The 22,519-nt window shown below is 37.0% G+C and overlaps 1 pseudogene; it reads left to right on the plus strand.

Moving 5' to 3' along the window:
- The first annotated feature begins 12,590 nt into the window (after nt 1-12,590).
- Nucleotides 12,591-14,801, plus strand: LOC116888078 (annotated as a pseudogene).
- Nucleotides 14,802-22,519: the final 7,718 nt, after the last annotated feature.

Consider the following 22,519-nt stretch of genomic DNA (forward strand, 5'->3'; position numbering starts at 1 on the left):
TGGTGAGTATTGAACTGAAGGTTTTATGCATTCTAGCAAGCACTATATCATCTGAACAACAAACTCATTCCCAAAATGAATTCTGATAGAAGTATTTCCAAATGAAGAAGAAATGCATATTAAGCAAGTATACAAAAATAATTATAAAGATATGAAAAGACATTTAACCAAAGAACTGCAAAAGTACAAAAAAAATACCTCAAAATAAAGAGAAACTAGCTAAGAAATGTCATTTGTCTTTCTGATTTCTCACACAATGTCAAATTATTCAAAAAAAAAAAGAAAAAGAATAAAAGCCAACTGTTGCATCAACATTGACACATTGACACATGCCTGCAGCCCCAGCATTTAGGAAGTAGAGATGGAAGGTTCAGGAGTTCAAGTACAGTGTGGGTTACAGAGTACAGTGCTGGTTAGCTTTATAACTTAGACTTGCCCTTTTAGAATTAGAAAGTAGTATGAAGTTTTCACAATAAAACATGTCAATAAGTGTAAAAGCACTTATTAATGCATGAATATATATATGCATATATTCCTTATTATGAATACATCATCTGCAAATTTGAAGGTATATGTAAAATAGTTATCAGTGAGTTGCTTAGACAAACAAAAACTTTTGAGAACATCTAAACAGTCACCTTAATTAGTTGAACACATTGTGATCCTTTCATATGAGAGGATGTTTGAAAGCTAGTTACAAATGATGCTAATTTTAATAGTATTCATTGACTACAAAGAATGCCAACAGCATAATGATGCATTCCAAGAACAGATTGTCAAACAGCTTGTGAAATGTGGTAGTTCTATGTGCTTGGAAAGATTTCATTGGTTAAAAACGTTCATAATCTTTTGTTTTATTTGGATTTTTAAGCATTTGTTTTTGTAAACTACAAAAAAGTTGGCTTAGGCATAAACAGTGGGTGAAAAGTGAACCCAGACTCTTTAGTATTAGAACAGTGAAGTTAAAGCTGTGATGGCAGCTTTATAGATTTGAAATTGTAGCATCAAACATTTTTCTGGAACCTGGAAAATTTAGAGAGTTTTTTAACTAGTTAAAAACATACCTTGGTACTTGACTATCACTGGTAAAATAAATCAAAACATCAGAAGAAAAGAACACACAACTAGTCCTGGATGAGGAGGCCAATAACCCTACCTACTGAGGAGGTTGAGGGAAAAGAATTATGAACCAAAGTCCTGATTGGGTGCCAAGGACCAGCCTCTGCTTTGAGAGGAGTTCTGAGGAAGAGGTGTCTGCTAGCAGTGAAAACAAAGGACTCAGAAGTCAAATCATGGTGCCAAGCTGGCAGTCTATGCTCCCCTGGAGACAACGGTCCAGCCTGCTTTCTCTCTGTTCTGTTGTCTTTCTGATCTGCTTCTCTAGAGATTTCTAGGCAGCTCTTTCTGTGTGTTCTGCTACAGACAGTTCTGCAAGCAGTTCTCTCTTGCTATTGTAAAATCTTTGTCTGGATAGCTCATTTCTTGCAGATCATTAGCCCAGTCTTTTATTTTTACATCCCAATCCAGTCATTTACTCCAGGTTTCATTTTGATTATCCTATTGATCAGCATCAGGGTGAAACCAGCTCCAAAATTCTTAGGAGACAGCAAGCACACGTTTACTTTAACATTGAAAAAGATTTCGGAGATTTGCCTGCCATGGTTAAACATGGATGAAAAGCTAGCTGGGTGGGGCCCCATACTGAAATTACCATATTTGGGCCAAACCTTGGGATTTCCCAGGCTGACCTTGAACTCAGGAATCATACTCCTTTGTATCTGCCTGCCTTTGTATTATCTGACAAATTGTCTCATTAATGCAGCTGTCTTTGTTCCTTTGGATTCAGGAACACCCTCATAATTCATTTTGCATTTTTATTTTGTACGTACTTGAGAATTATATATTGTCAAACTCATGTTTTAGGTTCTCTTCCACAGCCTTGAGGACTATCCTTATGGTCCCAGCTTTTATGTTTTGCTAAAGCATTAGCCACATTTTTACCTCCTGGACTCATGCAGTCTCAGATTATCAAGGAGTCATTAACGTTAATAGGAATGACAGGAATGTAAAATATCTACATTATCATGCAAACAAGCCTGCAAAGTAGTCATCCACACTCATGGAGCCCATATCTGCTGGCCCTGTCCCAAGGGCAAAAACCATGTCAATCTGTCCCCAACAAGGCCATGCCAAACCTGGCACCTAAGATCCTGACTTCAGTTTATAATGACACATTGTCAAGGACAAATAGTTTGGGATATAAGTCAATGGTAGAGGTCTTGCCTTAAATGAATAAGGTTTACATGAAATCACAAAACAGGAAAGAAAGGTAGATGGAAGGGAGGTTGGGAGGGAGGGAGAGAGGGAAGGAAGGAAGGAAACAGAAGAACGAAAAGTTGAAAAAGAGTGGAGAGAAAAGAAGTGTCCAAAAACATAAGCATTTTACCAATTGAGGGTAGTTGTGATTAATATGAAATATCATTACTGGCTAGAGATTACTTAACTAGAAAAAAGTCAGATTTAGGATGATTTAGAAAACGAATGATCTTCAGAGGTTGTGGTATGAAGATATCTTAATAAATAAATGAGAGAATGAACAAATAAAACATAAAGAGGATAATTCATGAATACATGATTACAACAGTCCTCTGTTGAAATGACAGCATCTTTCTATATTTAGAATAAGGAAGGGGCTGGGGATTTAGCTCAGTGGTAGAGCGCTTACCTAGGAAGCACAAGGCCCTGGGTTCGGTCCCCAGCTCCGAAAAAAAGAACCAAAAAAAAAAAAAAAAAGATTAAGGAAAGCTGAATTTCAAAGAACATGGGTCAGGTTACAAGTTTCAAATTCATAGCATGAGGCAACGGAGGTGCAGTCGTATCTGTATCTCTCAAACCTAAATTATAGCATGCGGAAGAATAGGAAATGATGACAGATGTCACAGGCAGGTGGTTTAGGGACTTATGTGCAATGTATAGAGTACTATATAGAGTGATATTTTGTTTTGTTTTGTTCTTTTGAGTAGTCTGTTTCTGTTTATTCATTTATTATATTTTATTTTTAATATTTTTATTTTATTTTAATATATATTATGTTTTATTTCTAATATTTTTGATATTTTAAAAGCAGAAAATTTCACCTAATAATAATCCAGACCATTACCTTGTTTGTTTGTTTTCTGTACTGCATTCATCATATACCATATCTCAGTTCGGCTACTTACCTTAAGAAGCTATACCCACTCTTCAGCATATCCATACTTCTCTTCTGATCACCAGGTTGGCTACTTTATATGTATTGGAATTTAAGGCTTCTGCTCCACAGTGCATAAAGACCGTTCATATTACCTTAACTAGGAAAGCTCAAAGACAGTCTACATTTCCGTGACCCATGACCCAGATAAGATCATTTGTGGAACCACAAATAGAGTATATTCCATTGAACTGAGAAATTTATCTGGGCATTTTCTTCATCCTGGTAAAGAAAGTCTGCTGTTGCATTATTATGGAATTTACGTTTTGCTAATGATATGCTAGGGGAATTGATATTAGAGTTATATCACATCCTCAAAGAAAAATTATGAACAAATAATCACAGACCTTTTTGCTGTTCCTTCAAAGCCCCACTTCCTGATCAACACAAGTGGCAAGCTCTGTCTGACTAGTGTTGACATAAGAAGTTAAGCGCATCCTATTTTCAAGTTTGCTTCTTTCTTGTGTAACTGAGTAAGCTCTTTAAAATTTTAAATTTCACAGTAATAATACACAGCCCTTCTAAGAGCTCTGCTTTATGAGAAATATTACTTTGAAAATTGTAGGATTGTTATAAATGATGAGATTTGTTCAATTTCAGTTTATCTCCTTTCATATTTGTATTATAATTCTGCCACATGTATGATAAATCTACATGGTGCAGTGGTTGACTGAGACCAAAAGAATTCATGTTGTAATCCTATCTGCCACTTGTGCGTAAATTAGATTAGATAAGTTACAGACACTCGATGAATGTCAGTTGTAAATGAGAGAACAAATGAGTACTTCATTTATAACAGAGATCTTATTCAAATGCCAAATATCATCGGTAATATCAACTGGTTTTCAAAAAGATGGTACTTGTATTTTAAAACTTCTCTATCTTAAGTTTCAATTTAGCTAAGATCTTTTCTTGAGCACCCAACATGTTCCAAGTACTATGCTCTATCTTTTTAAAGTATTTTTTTCTTCTTTTAACTTCTCTAACCTTTGGTTGTGACAGAGTTCTACTTTACTTATCCCAAGAAACTAAAAGTGAGATAAGTCAAGAAGTTACAGAAAGTGAAATGTCCAAATGAAAACTGTACATTTTTACGTGACTCTCACACTGTTTCTGCCACTTAGACATCTCCTTGAAATACCACCCTATACCATCCACCTATAAATTTGGAATTGTCTGTATATAACCAGAGAAAATAATGGGATATAACTGGTAGAATTTGGTGGTAAATAAGAAGCAGCATTGGGACACTACAGACACAAGGTTTTTTTCTATAAAAATCACTCATTTTTATTACATGACATTAACAAATTAGGTAATAAGAAGTAAAAGCAAAATGGAAATTTTATAAATTTAGATTAAATACTGTACATTAAAGAGGATAAATCAAATTGATGTACTCTACTTTCTTTTTTAAAAAAATTATTTATTTTTACACTCCAGATTTTACTCCCCTCCCAGTCCATTCTCTGTTCCACATCCCATACCTCCTATCCCTATCTCTACAAGCATGTCCCCACTCCCCATCCCCATCCCATGAGACCTTCTCACTCCCTGGGGCCTCCAGTCTCTTGAGGGTTAGGTGCATCTCCTCTGACTGAACACAGACCATGCAGTCCTTTGCTGTATATATTGTGGGCCTCATTTCTCCTGGTATATGCTGCCTGGTTGGTGATCCAGTGTCTGAGGAATATTGGGGGTCCAAGTTAATTAAGACTGCTGGTCCTCCTACATGGTTGTCCTCCTCCTCAGCTTCCTCCAATTTTCTCTAATTCAACAGAAGGGTCAGCAACTTCTCTTTATTGGTTGGGTGCAAATATTTGCATCTGATTCTTTTTTTGTAGTGTGATCATTTTTTATTCAATATTTTCATTTACATTTCAAAAGTTATTCCCTTTTCCCCACTCAACCTCCCATCCCTTCCCACCTCCCCACCCTGACATTCCCCTACACTGGGGGTCGGTGTTGCAGGACCAGGACTTCTCCTCCTATTTCAGCTGCTTGTTGGATCTTTTGGAGGGCAGTTATGATAGGTCCCTTTTTGTGAGCACCCCATATCCTCAATAATGGTTAAACACAAGATTTTTAAACCATGATCATGACCATACATGAGGCCATGAAACAGAATGTAGGTTTGGCAAAATGTCATAAAAGCAAAAAGGTTTTGAAAATGGAACAAGCAAAGATTAGTTCAAAATCAAATATGCAATGAAACTGAGATGTTTCTGGTAGTATGTGACCATGTTGTATTGTAGGATTCACTAGAGGGCTTAGAAACCAAAGGGTACTCATATGAGGTGAAGGAAAAATATTTAGAGAATGGACAGTAGAATGATGTATGTGTAGGATGTGTATGTGTAGAATGTATGTTAGGAAAATATCAGGGGAAATCTTGAGGATGTAATTAAGTAAGCACTGTGAAATCCAAGGACACTAGGGGAGAGGCAGGAAGGGAGAATCAACAAAAAAAAAAAAAAAGTAAGGATGTACTAGACGGTCATAAGGAAACTCGATAATGAGTAACATAACTAATTTTAAAACTTTGAAAGTGAACCACCATGCATAGATTTATAATGATATTCCTAGCATCCATAGATTATTAAATAAAAAGTCTAGTGTAGTGGGTGAACTACCTTCCTCTGAGTGCTTCCACAGAGATTTTCATGTCAGTTGGTTGCCCACCCAAACCAGATGGTAATAACCTATTGCTTCATACTTCACAGGCCTCGATCACAAGATATAAAGAAATAGAGCTGGACCTGAAATGTTCACTTGTATAATAGTGGCAAGTTTGTTGGTATAATAGCAACTGCTTTTTGATAGCTTTTGATGCCTGTTCCATAGGAGGGAATTCACAAATGCTACTCTAAACCTGGTCAGATCTTGTAGCTGGGGCAAACACAGGCCCAAGGAAAGGAGATGGTCATTTTGTGAAGTGGACATGGTGTTCCTATTAAATTGCTTTCTAAATAATTATGTTTATGTCCATAAATTAGTGTTACTGACAGCTTTGGACAGAGAAGCTTCTTTTAGCAGTAAGGAAAAATAAATGTAGAGGCTTATTACTGTCAAAGTGATAAGAACAAGAGATCAAGAGATCGTTGAATGTTCAGCCTTAAATAGGACATTGTGCCACCCCCTCTAATGTTCAGGGAACATAACTGAAGAGGCAGTGGAAACAAAGAGCTCAAGAAAAGAATGGAAAAAGGTGCGATGCTGTCTGATGAGCATGCCAATGTGGTCTCTTAACAGTTTTGTTTAGCAGAATATGAACTGTGAAATATTGAATCTATCAACATTCTGCTACAGGGGAGGGCTCTCAGGAATTCTTCTTCTCTTCACGCATTTATAGGACTATAATGATAGGTGGTGTGGAGGGAAAAAAAATTCTGGACTGAACAGAAGTAACAACTTGGATCCCAGACCAGCAAACTGTGACCATCAATAGAAATGAGCTTACGATGCTGAATCTCATTCTCTAGGACTTCATGGCTTATTTTGTATAAAATGAAAAGTAAACAGAAGAGAAGATGCAAAAGAAAAGAGAAAAGCTTTTAAAACCACTTTCACTAAATCGTTGTTTCTGTAAACACAGTATGTGATCTGCACATGGTACTGTCCATGCTGTCACACAATGTGATGGGAAAAAAAGCACTGAAGATCCTAGGTCCTAGACACTCTTACATGCTAGAAATTGCAATGATTTTACTGTGTTTTGCTATTATAGAAACATCATGATTTTTTTGATTACGGTTGTTCATGCTTGCAATTCCAACATACCCAACATTTGAGAGTCATGAGGCAGGTCCTGGGATACATAGCAACGTCATCTTGCACTATATACATTAAGACTCAGTCTCAGAAAATCAAAAGAAATAAAAATCTCCCTAAAACATAAATTTTGCGTATATAAAAACAGAGATTTAAAGTAAGTCCATAATTCCAGTCCTCAATATATAAATCTTAAACTGGTAAATGTTTGTGTTATGTTGTGTTAGAATGGTCCATTTTTAAACTTTCTGTTTGAACTTTTGACCAAAGTTTCATTAAAATTTTGTTCAATGAATTTTACCTTAAGATTAAGACAGAATTTCCAACGATGTCTAAAAATGGCCCTAAGCATCTTTCTGCCAGTTTGTACTATATCATTATGCAAAGTAGTATTTTTAGGATTAAATCAGTCAAGTCTAAAGAAACAAAGAAATTGTTTTATATCTTACAAAACTGATTATTCATCCAACATTTATTTCAAACAGATTAATCACATTGGTATACAAATCTGTTTCTTTAAAATATGGTACAATTATATATAGTAATAGTTTTAAAACAAATTTCTCTTTATCCATTATCAGTAAATGATTTGTGTATCTATCTTATTTACCTGTAAACTAATAAAACAAGGGATCCCAGAAAAATGTTTTGGGCAAAAGGAGGTAAAAAGTGTAAATATTTGTGACGTCATTAAAATTCGCCAAAAGTCACTAAATATTTTCCTCAAATGTCTTGCAATGTTACATAAAAATAATCCATCAGGAAAAATGCATCTTTATTTCTACTGCATTCATGGGGCCTCAGGTTATCATCTGAATGGTAGTGCTGCAATATAGCAAAATTTAAGTTTGTATGATAAAGTGTCTTGCCTATTTTCTTCTAGCAATACTTTTAAAGCTTTTTAATGTTTAGCCAAACAAACTAAATAGTCATCTGATTTTTTTTAAACTCATTTATTCACATTCAATTATTTTCCTAAGACCCTCATTTGGACACAAACTGAAGCTTTTATTGTTACAAAAAGAACAGGGAGGATGAAATCTTGTATAAGACTTTTGCTGGTGTACATTTTTCACCGTAACCTCTCACTCAAACCGAATCTGGGAGATCTTCCAAACATTAGCTAATTCTATACTTATGCCCTCCTACCCCCATAGTGGCTTTGTGAATTTGGCAAGCATAAAAATGGTTCAAATAGGACCAGGTGATTTCTTCTGGCCAGCTATCCCTTCCCTACATAGGCTTTGGCTAGAGGCCAGTACACAGTCAATAGAAAGGAACAAACTTGTTGGGCCACAGGGACTTCCACTTGTTGAAAATATGTCTCTGGGTGCACAGGTGGGCAACACAGCAATGAGAAGAGGCTGGGGCTAGCCAGAGTGGGGTAAGGAAATCCTACGTCCCCTAGTATAAGAGGAAAGCTGAAGTACAACACACGAAATAAAACAGTAAAAGACTGGATTCTCCTTTATTTATGTTTTAAGATAATGGTCATAAAACAGGAAGTATTATTACAGGGATACTAGTAATTAGTGCTCTAGAGCTGAGGAAATGTCATGAGAAATATCAGAATATCTATTATATGAAAAAAATTGGTTGCTCCTTGGTGAAAATTCAGCATCTTTGTAACAAAGATCAGCATTTTGCCCAGTGATAAATATACACTATGTCATTTTGTCTGCTCTGTAGGGTGTAGTCAAGCAACAGGTATCCTGTGCTCTACTAGTAATTTTTTCTAATACGTGAGAGCATAGAATTATTCTGTGCTGTGGCAACCTACAAAGTCTGGGCTGGAAACAATGAATTTAACCATTTAGTTATTGTCTTTTCAAAGCATCTTAGTCTCACTACTAAAAGGGATGACTATAAATCACTATGACCAGTATTTAAAGAAATATACAAACACAATTGCATTTTTTAAAATGTTGCCCTCTTCAACCTAATTATCCTAGCTGTACTCACGATAATTATCCCTTGCAAAATATCCAGGGCAGATCATCCAGATGGTTTATAATTGTATCGTGCTCAATAAAGGTGATTCATTAAAAGCGTAATGAAACATTCATCTGAATATATTTATAAGTTTCACAGATATTTACAAATCAGGGGGAACCCGTACTATAATTGTGTTGTGAATTGGGGCTCAGTAAGTATAGCCGTAGAAGTTAGGCAGTTTTTCTAACAGCGTGGAGAACTTTTCTGGCAACTACTTCTGGATTCAGCTGTATGAGTCACATAAGGAAATCACTGTTATTACAGTATCTCACTGTGAGATATGTTCTTATAGCTGAGTGAAAAAGCATCTCAGTATCCCATTTTCTTTGCACAGGTTTCCTAAGCTGACTCCTGAGTATAGTGCTTCTATATTAGGCCGAAATACTAAAAGGTTGAAAAGAATATGGCACCTGTTCTTAGAGCTTTATTACAAAAGTGATGGAAATGTGGAATTCCAAGGATAGTACTATGATAAGGCACAATATATTAGATTAAATGCAATAAAAGCTTCTATCCTGTGGTCTTAGCGTCCATCATCATTTTCAAATGAACCAGTCCATTAAGCCACAGGTTTTAATGAATGGTTTTTAGCTAGTAGTGCAGTAGTGCAACCAAGTAACTTCCATAAAAGCATTTGCAATAACAGTACTAATAGTAAAGAAATTAAGTTATTAGAATGGATTCACATAATAACACATGATAAGCCAAGTTGTCAAGAAAGCCGTTTTTTTAAAAATCCTGACTCAGTGACCATTTATGAAAATTACACTTCTCTTCTCTCTCAATGCTCACTCCCCCTCAGCAGGCACCATTCTGTCAATGTCTTCTCTGAAGTCCTTAAAATCATGGCAGTTAATATATATTTTCGCATGTTATACTTTATCTACTTAGTGTATCTTTAGAGTAGGGTGTAGAGATGTGGGTTGTGTGTAGTAAAGGGTACCAGAGGTCACCATATGACTTTACCTAAAGAAAACAAAAAAATGGCTGTTTGTTTACCTGTAGCTGACAGTCATTATAGCATGCCTTGGATTTATACTTTGAGTTCAGGACAGAGTGAGATGTGACTTTCAGAACATAGGACAAAGGAAGAAGAGTTGAGAAGAGACATTCTATACTCTCATGTCAGCTTAATATGAAGCCCAAGAAGAAGGAAGAGCAAAATACTCAAAATACAGATGCTTCATTTCTTCTTAGAAGGGAGAACAAAAAAACTCACAGGAAGAAATTCAGGGGGAAAGAATGGAGCAGGGACTGAAGAAAAGGTCATCCAGAGACTCCCCCAACCTGGGGATCTATTCCATATGCAGTCACCAAACCCAGTCACTCTTGCTGATGCCAAGAAGTGCTTGCTGACAGGAGCCAGATATGGATGTCTCTTGAGAGGCTCTACCAGACCATACTGATACAGATGAGGATGGTTGCAGTTAACCATTGGACTGAACCAGGGGACCCCAATGGAAGAGAAAAGACTGAAGGAGGGGAATGGATTTGCAGCCCTATAGGAAGAACACCAATATCAACCAATCAAACCCCACCATAGCTTTCAGGGACTAAACCACCAACCAATGAGTAAACATGGAGGGACCCATGACTCCGGCCACATATGTGGCAAAGGATGGCATTGTTCAGCATCAATGGGAGGAAAAGCCCTTGGTCCTGTGAAGGCTCATTTCCCCAATGTAGGGTAATGCCAGGGCATTGAGGTTGGAGTGGGTGAGCAGGAATGGGAGCATCCTTATAGAAGCAGGAGGAAGAGGAGGACCTGGGAGGGGGAAGGGACAACATTTGAAATGTAAATACATAAAATATTCAAAAAATATTAGAAAATCACCCCCCACCAAAAAATAAAAGAATACAAACATGCCTGAGAGCAGGTGGCTGAGACAGATAATTTGCGTAGATGCCAAATGTATCATGCCTTTACTACTCTGTAGCTTACTTTTTCTTCATGGTATGAGAGTCCCAAGGAATATGTTCGTTTATTTGGGTATATGTTTTAGTTTCCTTTGTGTTACTGTGATAAAAATATTCCAGTGGAAAGCAGCATAGGGGAGGAAAGGGTTTGTTTAGTTTACACTTCTAGGTCACACAGTCTTTCATTGATAGAACTCAAGTAGAGAACAGGAACTCAGAGAAATTTGAAGCAAAAACTGTGGAAGAGTGCTGCTTTACTCTTAGGTTCATGTCTAGCAAGCTTTCTTACATAGCGCAGGACCTCCCACCCAGGTAATAGAACCATACCATAGTATCCCTGAAGCTACAGATGGTGCAATGTCTACGAGCAATATTTATTTCTGTTGCAGAGGACCCAGGTTTCTCAGAATCCACGCTGTAACTCAGCCCTCTCTCCAATTCCATTTCCAGGGAATCACCACTCACTTCTGACTTCTGCAGTTATTTCCTATGCATGGAGCACATATAAACATGTAGAAAAAAAGCACACATATACTGATGAAATAAATACATCTAAAAATTTATTTTGTAATTTCAGTTCTGCCCACTTAGTATTAGAGAGCCCATTTGGGGAAGACTATTTCTCTTGCTCCCAACATTTCTAGTTACCTGTAGTTCTTTGTTTAGGGTTTCCCCTTCCACATTACCATTCCTATTAATATCCTCATTGCTTAGGTCTTAGTTAGGCAGTATTTACATACTTAGGTATATATGTATGTAACATATATGTATATATGTAGCAACATTGAATGAAATAGAGACCATGATTTCAAGAGAGAGTAAGTGGGTAGCAGGGGAAGAGTTGGAGAAAGAAAAGAGAAAAGAGGAAATAATATTGTCATTTCAAAGAATATTGCAATTGAAGAACAATATCACAATTTTAAAGAATAATATTATAATTTCAAAATATAAAAAATTAAAAATAAAAGAAATAAATTGTTTTAAAAAGATGTTTCTAGCCCTTGGTCCTGCCAGGGGAATGTCAAGGCAGGAAGGTGGGAAGGGGTGGATGGTTGGATGGGGGAACACCCTCATAGAAGAAGGTCAAGGGGGGATGGGATAGGAAGTTTATGGATGGGAAACTGGGAAAGGGGATAACATTTGAAATGTAAATAAAAATTATCAAATTAAAAAAATGTTTCTATACAGCTATGCACACAGGCCAATGTGATGTGGGCAATCATTCAATTGAGACTCATTTCTTAGATGGCTCCAGGCTATGCTAATTTAACAAAGATATCTATATAAGGTAAATATTGCAATGAGGCCAGTTGCTTCAGGGTCCCAGTGCAGTTAGTCATGTTTCATGCATGCTCATTCAGCCAAGATGCCTGAGGAGACCTAGACCCAAGACCAACCAATGGAGAAGGAGGAGGTTGAGACCTTTGCCTTTCAGGCAGAAATTGCCCAGTTAATGTCATTGATCACCAACACTTTCTATTCGAACAAAGGGATCTTTCTGAGGGAGCACTTTTCCAATTCCTCAGACCCTCTGGATAAAATCAGGTATGAGAGCTTGACCAACCCTAGTAAACTTGACTCAGGGAAGGAGCTGCACATTAATCTCATTCCCAACAAATAAGATTGACCCCTCACTATTGTGGATATTGGCATTGGAATGACCAATGGTGACTTGATCAATAACCTTAGCACTATTGCCAGGTCAGGCACCAAAGCCTTCATGGAGGCTTTGCAGGCTGGTGCAGATATCTCTATGGTTGGCCAGTTTGGTATTGACTTTTACTGTGTATTTGGTTGTTGAGAAAGTTGTCTAAGCTTGTAGTGGTGATGAGCAATGCCTGGGAATCCTCAGTTAGGGATCCTTCACAGTGAGGACTCATCAATGGGTCAAAGGTATATGAATCCAAACTGGGCATTTGGACCATTCAGATTATTTCCAGCAAAACTCATTTACCCAGGGAAACATACACGTCACTTGGTGTCCCTTAAGTCTCTGTTGTCCTTTTCCTATACCTGTTAAGTTCTCCAATTCACAGACATTGTTAAATTGTAAGGAGGGGAGCCAGGGGCATGTGTGGGGACAGCGAGGAGCCTCCCCTTGCTTCATGGACAGCAGCTAGGATTCTCATGAGCACTCATTCAAAGAGCAAGGCCTTTCTTTTTCCTTTTTTAAAAATGAAATTGACACAGGGCTAAAGCTAATGATATATAAATGTCTTGAAAAAGTCTTTAAGCATTTTACCAATGTAAAGTTACTGCTTTATTAAAAATTAAGAATGGTAGAATCTTTACTCTCAGGGATGGGCAGCAAACGTAGAGCACTGAGGAATTTGGGTCTGTGGCACAGGCAGTGCTCGTGTTGCGTTTGTAGTGGGTTGATTTCTCCTGCGTAGATTAAAATGATTCCTCTAAAGCAGGCTTTTATAACTCCATGACTCCTTCCACTGTGCACTTGAGATTTCTGAATCAGTCATCATCTTTGCCTTGTCTACATCAGTGTCTTTTGTAGCCAAGATTGACCAAGAGAGGTGGCAAAGACGTGTACAGTTTCTGAGAATTGTCCTGAAATACTGTAATGGGAACCTTTAATATGAAAATGGCTTCCTTTTGACTTTGGGATGTTTCCTGTGGATGATGTGGGTATGTGTGTACATATATATACATACTTTTTTAAATATAGGCTAACAAGAGTCATGTCTTTCACTTTTAAGTTCAGGGAGCAGTTTGTTCTAACCACACAGACATTCTCAGTGTGGTATTTCATGGAGCTTTAGAGACAAACTGGTATCTCATTAAGTAATGAAATATAAACATACCATCATGTTATTTTAATGTCTTCAAATACATGATCTGAGGGGGAGGGTGTCACACACTTGTGTACCAACTCTTAGTTGTGCCTTGAACATTTGCATTGACTACCTGCAAACAATTACTAGGTTAACTAGAATTGCTATGCAGTTCTACCTTGCAAGTGCTACACAGTAACTGCGGTTTAAAGTATATTTGCACATTTTACATGCTATGCTATATGATTGCCTTTGGGTTTTCTGTACAGATTATTTTTGTTGATATTCAATGAAAATTGTTTTAGGTGAAGGAAAACCAGAAGAGCATCTATTTTATCACAGGTGAGACCAAGGACCAGGTTGCTAACTCAGCCTTTGTGGAACATCTCCAAAAGCACGGCTTAGAAGTAATCTATATGATTGAGCCCATTGATGAGAATTGTGTGCAACACCTGAAGGAATTTACGGGCAAGATCTTGGTGTCAGTTACCAAAGAAGGACTGGAACTTTCAGAAGATGAAGAGGAAAAGAAGAAACAGTGAGCGAAAAAGACAAAATTTGAGAACCTCTGCAAAATTATGAAAGATATTTTGGAGAAAAAGGTTGAAAAGGTGGTGGTGTCAAACTGATTGGTGACATCCCCATGTTGTATTGTCACACGCTCCTATAGGTGGACAGTAAACATGGAGAGAATCAAGAAAAAAAGTTCAAGCCCTCAGAGACAACTCAACAATGGGTTACATGGCAGCAAAGAAAACCGGGAGATAAACCCTGATCACTTTATTGTTGAAACCTTAAGGCAGAAGGCAGAGGCTGACAAGAATGACAAGCTTGTGAAGGATCTGTTCATCTTGCTGTATGAAACTGCGTTTCTGTCTCCTGGCTTCAGTCTGGAAGATCCCCAGACCCATGCTAAGAGGATCCACAGGATGATCAAGCTTGGTCTAGGTATTGATGAGGATGATCCTACTGTGGATGATACCATTGCGGCTGTAACTGAAGAAATGCCACCCCTGGAAGGAGATGACAACACATCGCGCATGGAAGAAATAGACGAGGCTTCACCAGAACTATGTGTTTGATGTTTACCTTCATTCCTTCTGATAATGTATTTTCCATAATTTTTGTGTATTTTTGTTAACATTTAAAACATCTGTGTGTTGTGAAAACTAAGGGGAAGGTAAAATTTCTACATGTGATACTGTGATACTATAGGTTTGACTCAAGAGATTGATAGAACGTTTGTTGTGAGACATAATGTAACTTAGTGTTAATGTTAACTGTGGTCTAAGTATTTAGCTGTTGAGCTGGATTCCTTAGTAGACCAAATTAAGATGGCTTAAGATTCATCTTAAAACTTTTTCATTATCTATAGTTAATTCTTCATGTACTAGTCTTAGAAGTAAACACAAGTTAAAACACTTGACAGAGGAATTCCCCATGTAGCTTGTTTTCTAAAGTACTGAAAACACAACCCTAAGTTTCCCTAGGCTTTGTAACTCAGCAAGGCTTGTGAATGTGGAAATAACAGTACCCAGTCTCATTCTGCTTTAAAAGGTAAGTAGACATGAGATAAAAATCTATTGTCTTAGTCAGGGTTTCTATCCCTGCATAAAACATCATGACCAAGAAGCAAGTTGGGGAGGAAAGGATTCATTTAGCTTATACTTCCATAATGATGTTCATCACCACAGGAAATCGGGACTGGAATTCAAGCAGGTCAGAAAGCAGGAGCTGATGCAGAGGCCATGGAGAGATGTTACTGGCTTTCTTCCCCTGGCTTTTTCAGCTTACCTTCTTACAGAAGTCCAGGATAGCACCACCTATAATGGGCCATCCCACCCTTGATCACTAATTGAGAAAATGCCTTATAACAGCTGGATCTCAAGAAGGAATTGTCTCAAGGGAGGCTCCTTTCTCTGTGATAACTCCAGTGCATGTCAAGTTGACATACAAAACCAGCCAGTACAGAACCCTTACCAGCTCAATTTGTTGAGTCCTTTGTGTAGCTTCGATATTAGTTATTTTAAATGCCACATAGGACTCTTTTCTATCAATGTGTCTACACAACAATCTTATATAAGTGCTCTATTAATCTATATTTTAAAGTGAGGAAAGGTTGGCTTACAGAATTTAATTAATATGTCTTTGATTTTACCACCAAGTTGTGGGAAAGCAAAAGCTTTCAAGCAGGACAGTTTGTTTCATTTTGTCCTAATAATATCCTTGTTAGAGAATAAAAGGATGTTGAAACTTGTGCTATTGTCTCCATTTCTTTTTTTGGACAATTATTAGAATTATTCTATGAACTGGTCACTGTACAAACTGAAAATATATCAGTGGATAAAATAGATCTGAAGCTTAGATTCATTGGGAAAATGTAACTATTTAATATCATGTGTAATATCCTAGGTATGATTCTCAGCACTATGGTTCCTATGTGGTTTAGCATGTGACAGGCCCAATATTCAATCCCAACAATAGCTGGAATTGCAAAAATTCCTCATTGCTGAGAAGACCTCTTCGTGAAGACAGGGGAGGCATAAATTTAAATTTATTATTGTGTATCAGTATATGATACACAATAATATGGGGATTATATGCATAGTATATTTTCATTCCTATATAAAATTGCTAACTTCTTCCTATCTTTATGATTAGAGATAGGCTTTTCCTTGTTAAATCAGGTTCCAGCTCAAGTTAAGATTATATCCTACCTGTGAGAGGGAAGATAGAACATTATCTTCCCTGAGGATTACATTTCAAAGAGATGGATCTTCAGTCCTGGAGGAAATACTTCTGAGTTGTGAGACAGGAAAAAAATCTTATTTAGTCACTAAAAAGGGTGAAGTGGAAAAGAATGAAGAAAGAGATTCTGAAAGCAAAAGGAGAAAGAAGTCATTTTTCTAATTTTAAATGAAGATACTTTATGCTCTTTATTTTCATCTATTTCATTTATATACATACCATCATCATTTAGTAGTGAGAAATAAGCATTTATATAAATCTGGACTTACATATTTTGGTGATACTATTTTAAAAGAAAATAGTAAATGCACTTTGACCTAGTCTCACTGTAATTCGTTGTGGGATAGATCATGAACAATGAGCAAGAATTGGTTTCTTTTTGTCCTTTTAAAGATTATATTTCTCTCTCTCTCTCTCTCTCTCTCTCTCTCTCTCTCTCTCTCTCTCTCTCTCTCTCTCTCTCTGTGTGTGTGTGTGTGTGTGTGTTTATTCCTGTGGGGGGCACCACAAGAGGGTCTTAGTTCCCCTGGAGTTAGAGTGACAGGTGGCTGTAATCTGCCTAATCTAGATGCTAGAAACCAATTCCTGGTCCTTTGCCAAAGCAGCAAGCAGTAGTACCCACTGAGACGTTTCTCCAGCTCCAGGGATTGGTGACTTAATAACCAAGAGGAGGTTTCTCCTTTCTGCTGTTCCAGAAAGTCACAACATTAGCAGATATTTTGAAGAGCTTACCCTCACTCACTCAACAATAAGAAGGCTATTGCTTGAGCAAAATGAGGTGGAAAGCAAGTGATATGAAGACTTCATTTATAGCTAGAGTTACACCAAAACAAGGGAACTATGAAAATGAGGAAAACACAAATTTCTTCTAAAATTGACATTTTAAATGTAGCAAAAAGGCAACAGGCTGACAAAGAAAGTCAAATAACTGCAGTAAATTGAGTTCTAGAATGGAAGCCCTAACAATGGCTGAACTGAAATCAAAGAAAAATTCATTACCCTGAACAAGTCCATTTATTCCCTGAAATGCCTTTTCCCTTTGAAGGATTTCAATGTGGCTCCCTGTTTGTTTCAGATACAGTGAGCCACGTAAGCAATTGTGTCATGATAGAAAAACGGCCCTTCAGGCAGTAATATTTCTGCAGACCAGTAAGACCTCAAATGAAGACCTGAAATATCCCATAACCAGGCTAGAGTTTGATCAAACTGCTTGGCTATGTATATTTCTAATCACCCCAACCCCTTTTCTTTCCCTTAATCATGGAACTATTATCAGTGCCTTAACAACAGAACTTAAATCTCCAGACAGCTGTCCTTCCTATGATGGTCACAGAGAAATCAATTCCTTTTCTCTTTCAACCATTACTCATCTGTGACTTCTTTCCCTTTGTGAAGTAGATGAACCTGCTGTTTTGATAGCTTTGGAGCCAAGCCATGTGGCTTAGAACTCTGATAAGACATCAGTAAAATAACCAAGGAAAATAATGAGGGAAGCTGATCAGTGTGAAAATTTGAAATGAAGAGTTCTTGAGACTAGCAGAGAAAAGTCTAAACAAGCAGTGTCCAGCATGTCTCAGGCCAAAGGTAAAATGTTCTGCCTACTAATTAAAGTTTTGTATTTAGTAAGCTCCTTCAACAAGTGTGTGTAAACAATTCTTACCTTCTGTTCTCTGCCTTGTCAATAAATGCTGATCATCCAATGGTTGAGCAGAAGAGAGAATGGGGTGGGAAGTCAGCTACCTAGAGAGGGGAGAGGAGAGTATAGACTCTGGGAAGATGGAGCTGTTGGAGCCAGGATGGAGTAGGATGAACCAGATTGACAATAATATATAAGTATCATGGAATGGGCCTGGGAAGTAGCCAGATTAGCATGGAAGGTAGCAATAAATCATTTAATTGCTCAACTATCGAGCTTCAGTTTTAAATAAATCTCGGTTTCTCTGTGCAGGTATCAGGGACTAACTATATTTAAATAAACACTTATGTTAAGAATGATGAACAATCTAGATTTTTCTCTCCAATTAAGTATAATAAGTGCATGGCAATCCACCTGACCCACTTATGTAGCAGTTGTTCAAAATTAGTGGATGTTAAAGAATTATTACTCTTATTATTTGATCATAAAGGAGTGCAGTTTCCAAAAGTTTGTATATTTGAATCCTTGGTTCTCATTTAGTGAAACTATTTGAGAAGCATTAAGAAGTGTGGCCTTGTTGGAGTAGTTTTGTCAGTGATGGGCTTTGAAATTTTAAATGCCTATACTAGGTCCAAAATCATCTCTCTCTCTCTCTCTCTCTCTCTCTCTCTCTCTCTCTCTCTCTCTCTCTGTGTGTGTGTGTGTGTGTGTGTGTGTGTGTGTGCGTTTGTGTGTGTCTGTGTCTGTGTCTGTGTCTGTGTCTGTTGTGTCTCCTGTGTCTCTCCTGTGTGTGTCTTTCTATCTCCTGTCTTCTGTCTCTGTCTCTGTCTGCAGGTCAGGGTGTGTAAAACTTTCATATGTCTTCAGGTGTTACCATGTTTCCTGCCATGATGATCATAGAAATAACCCTTTAAAGCTGTAGAGCAAGCTCTCTGATAATCTTTTCTCTTATGCAGTTGTCTTGGTCATGCTGTCTCTTCTGGGAAATAGAATAGTAATTTAAATCTGGGTTAGAATATGAAATGAGAGGTTCCTACTATGTTTGTTTTATCTCCTATTACCAGGTCTACATTGCTGACTGAATTACAGGAGGATAAAATCTGCTCATTTCAAATATCCTCATGGATTTTCAACTGCTCTTGATCAGAGAAGCTAACTTCTTCCCTGAATCCTCCTTTCAACACAAGTTTAAATGAATTGCATCAGTATAGCTAAATGTTACACATTTACATGTTCAAATAGAGCAGGAAAATATGTGTGTACAATAGTCAGGTTTCCTTAGGTTTAAATATATATATGCTTATTTGGGATCTTAGACAAATCCCTTTGCTTTCCACACATCAGTGTCTATGTCTAAGAAGAGGGGCAAGTAAAACTATTTTAATAGAAAATTGCAGAAGCAAATATTTCTCTTTTACACGAAGAGGCTTCATGTGCTTGAATCATAACCAGTGAGTAATCTTATTTTTTAAACCTCATCCATGTAATGATAAATGACACCTAACATGTGTAATTATTTGGTGATTAACAGTAGTAATAAAAGTTTGTATAGACTGAGGCATGGAAAAATAAATTGGTTTATGGTTTCACTATGGGAGAGGTCAGCCATTTTTCTGGACTATCTTTGGTTTATAGCTGCTTCCTATAAATTCTAATAAAAGGCAGAGTTGCAAGAGAAAAAGCTAACAAGATTTATTTGATATAAATAGATACTTTAGGGAAAAATAGAAACCACAAAGAAAAATGAAATGGCATTATGTTCTACTCTGACAAAATGTAACAGCTTGTGGAGAGGTGACTACACAAATATAAAACAAGATTTGGAGATTGTGTAAGGATAGATGTGTGCAGGATATGGTGCTAGGTTTAGGTGTTTCTGCAGCCTTACCTTACTTCTTTGTCTCTGATTATAAAGGTTGTTGTCCTCACCCTATGATAAGAGAGAGAGGTTTCTTCACAAGAAAATTCATGTTTTGCACTTAGGCATATAGAGGAAGAATAGATAATGGGTTCTGTATTTGGGCTTCCTTAATTGTCTATAGTGGAAAATAACCCTTTTACCAAACTGTCATATTTTGTACATAGCATATTCCAAACCCCCTTAACAATGAGTACATGTTTTTGAAAGCTAGTTCTATGCCAGCTACTAACGTTCACAATTGTGATATTTGGATTAAAAACGAACAACATACTGAAATTTAGACGGAAGAACTGAGTACTTATAAGTACATTATAAGTTTATCTCCTCACATTTTCTCACAGAAGTACATCAAAGTGCTGTTGGCTTTGATTTTTCAAATCCTATTTTTAATAAGAGTTCTTAAATGTTTTAACCTCCCTTCTAGCCCACCACGCACCAGAGGTAGTGGAAAAGAAAGGTTATTAGGGTATGGGGGAAATAGACCTGTTTGGAAATAGTTCTTGGAGCAAATCCCATCTGAATTTTCAGGATGTCTGTCAGCAGTCCCTTTCACTAGTGTCAGAATAGCAAACACGAATTAGCAACATTGGCATGAAACAGCAGAAATAGCCAGGCCTCAGACAAATTCTATTTATAATTCCTCAACCATCATGTTCTTCCACAGGGCTTGCCTCAGCAAGACACCACATGAATCTATCTTAGTAAAACTTACGAGTCTTTGTATCAGCTGATATCACTCTGCCAATCAGCTTACCTCTGCAGAAGAGGCAAGAAACTGCCAGAACACTACCAAGAAGTTTTTTGGTATGTTTCTTTCTATGAAGTCAGGACCAATGACAACGATTAAGAAATGGCAAGGCCATTACCATCCAGTGTCATCCCCTATCTGTTGAATCCTTCTTAACAACATGTGTTCTTTCACTTGTTTGCTTTAGCAAAACATCCTTTCATCTGAGTTCACGTCAGGAAAACACTCCTTCATGTCTCTGCCCCAGCAAAACACCATCGGACATAACTGGCTTTCCAAAAAAAGCATACGTTTCCACTTCAGAATTCGGTGTTATTATTGGGGTAAACTTCTATTTTCTCTTACCTTTCCATACAGCCTTTGTAGAAATAATATATTAAACATTGCTACACACAAATTTGGATATGAACCATAACTACCTGAGCATTCTAGTACCTAAATACCTGATCCTGGAGCTCTGAAGCCCATTAGAGCACTACCTCATCCTTACCCTAAGGATCATCCACTAAACCTTCAATTACACTTTGCTTTCTGAAGAGATCCCCTTTATCCTCAATACAATTGATATGATTAAAAAGTAGAATTTATGAAGACAAACTCAAGGAATTATCAACAGGTTTTCTTTTTGTCTTGGAATGCTAGCTATTCATACTTTTCTTGGGTTCTTTTTGGAAGAGTTAATTCTTTTTTAAATGATTTGGAGTTATAAACATATTTTCCCCTTCCGTTCCTCATTTAAGTCTCCCTATACCGTTTCCTCATTCTCTTTTCAAATTCTGGGCTTCTACATTGTTTTACTATTTGTTATTGCATGTGTATATGTCTATACATATTTATTCCTAAATATAACCTGTTCTGTCCTGATGATGTACTATTTACATTTTCAGGGCTGATTGTTAAGCATTGGACAAGAATTATATCCACAATAGAATTATGTCCTGAAAATTCTCACTATTATTTTAACCTCATAAAAATGAAAGCATGATCAATGTCACCTTCTTCACCAGAAATAACAGCACAGTTTTCATTTCATAAGGCAATTGACTTAAAAATCCCACTACGTAGTACTAAACCCGCCAAAAAATGGACCCTTCAAAATACCATGTTGAAGTTTAAAGGAGAATTGTAAGATAAACATTGAAAAAAAGTAAAGGAATTTTTTATGAAAAATCCAACTGCTTATTAGATTATACTCAGCAAATAGTTGCAGGATGCTCAGTATGGGGCAACTGAATTAGAGAGAGATGTATTTTTTCTTGCTAGGTCATGTATCTTGTTACCAGAGGAAAAAAAGAGCATTATCTTCAGCTTGACAGAAAATACTGCACCAAATCCTCAAATACTCATCTGCTTGGAATCCAGCTAACGAGCTCGCCAAGGGGTTTGTTTTACTGAGATAAATGTGTCCCTATGGAAGCTTCTGTATAATCTTAATGACCAGTTCTTTTATGAAACAGGAAAGAGAATCACTGACAAAGAAATCTGAAATTGATTGGATTTATAGTTTGGATTAGATCTCTCAGTCATTGCTGTTAAAGGTAGCTTTAATGTGTAATATAGGACAGTTCCATATCACAAACGTAACTGAAATCTATTCACCCAAACATACTCTTTGCAAAATGAACCCTCAATAACCCTGCCAGCACTCAGGAGAACAATCTCTTACCACCTGCTCTTTCACTTTTATTAGATCTGTCAAAATTTCGTTCTAGTAAGATGGTTATAATTTTAATGTCTCTGCCAATTG

The sequence above is a fragment of the Rattus rattus genome, chromosome X (assembly GCF_011064425.1).
Source record: "Rattus rattus isolate New Zealand chromosome X, Rrattus_CSIRO_v1, whole genome shotgun sequence".
Classification (NCBI taxonomy): Eukaryota; Metazoa; Chordata; class Mammalia; order Rodentia; family Muridae; genus Rattus; species Rattus rattus.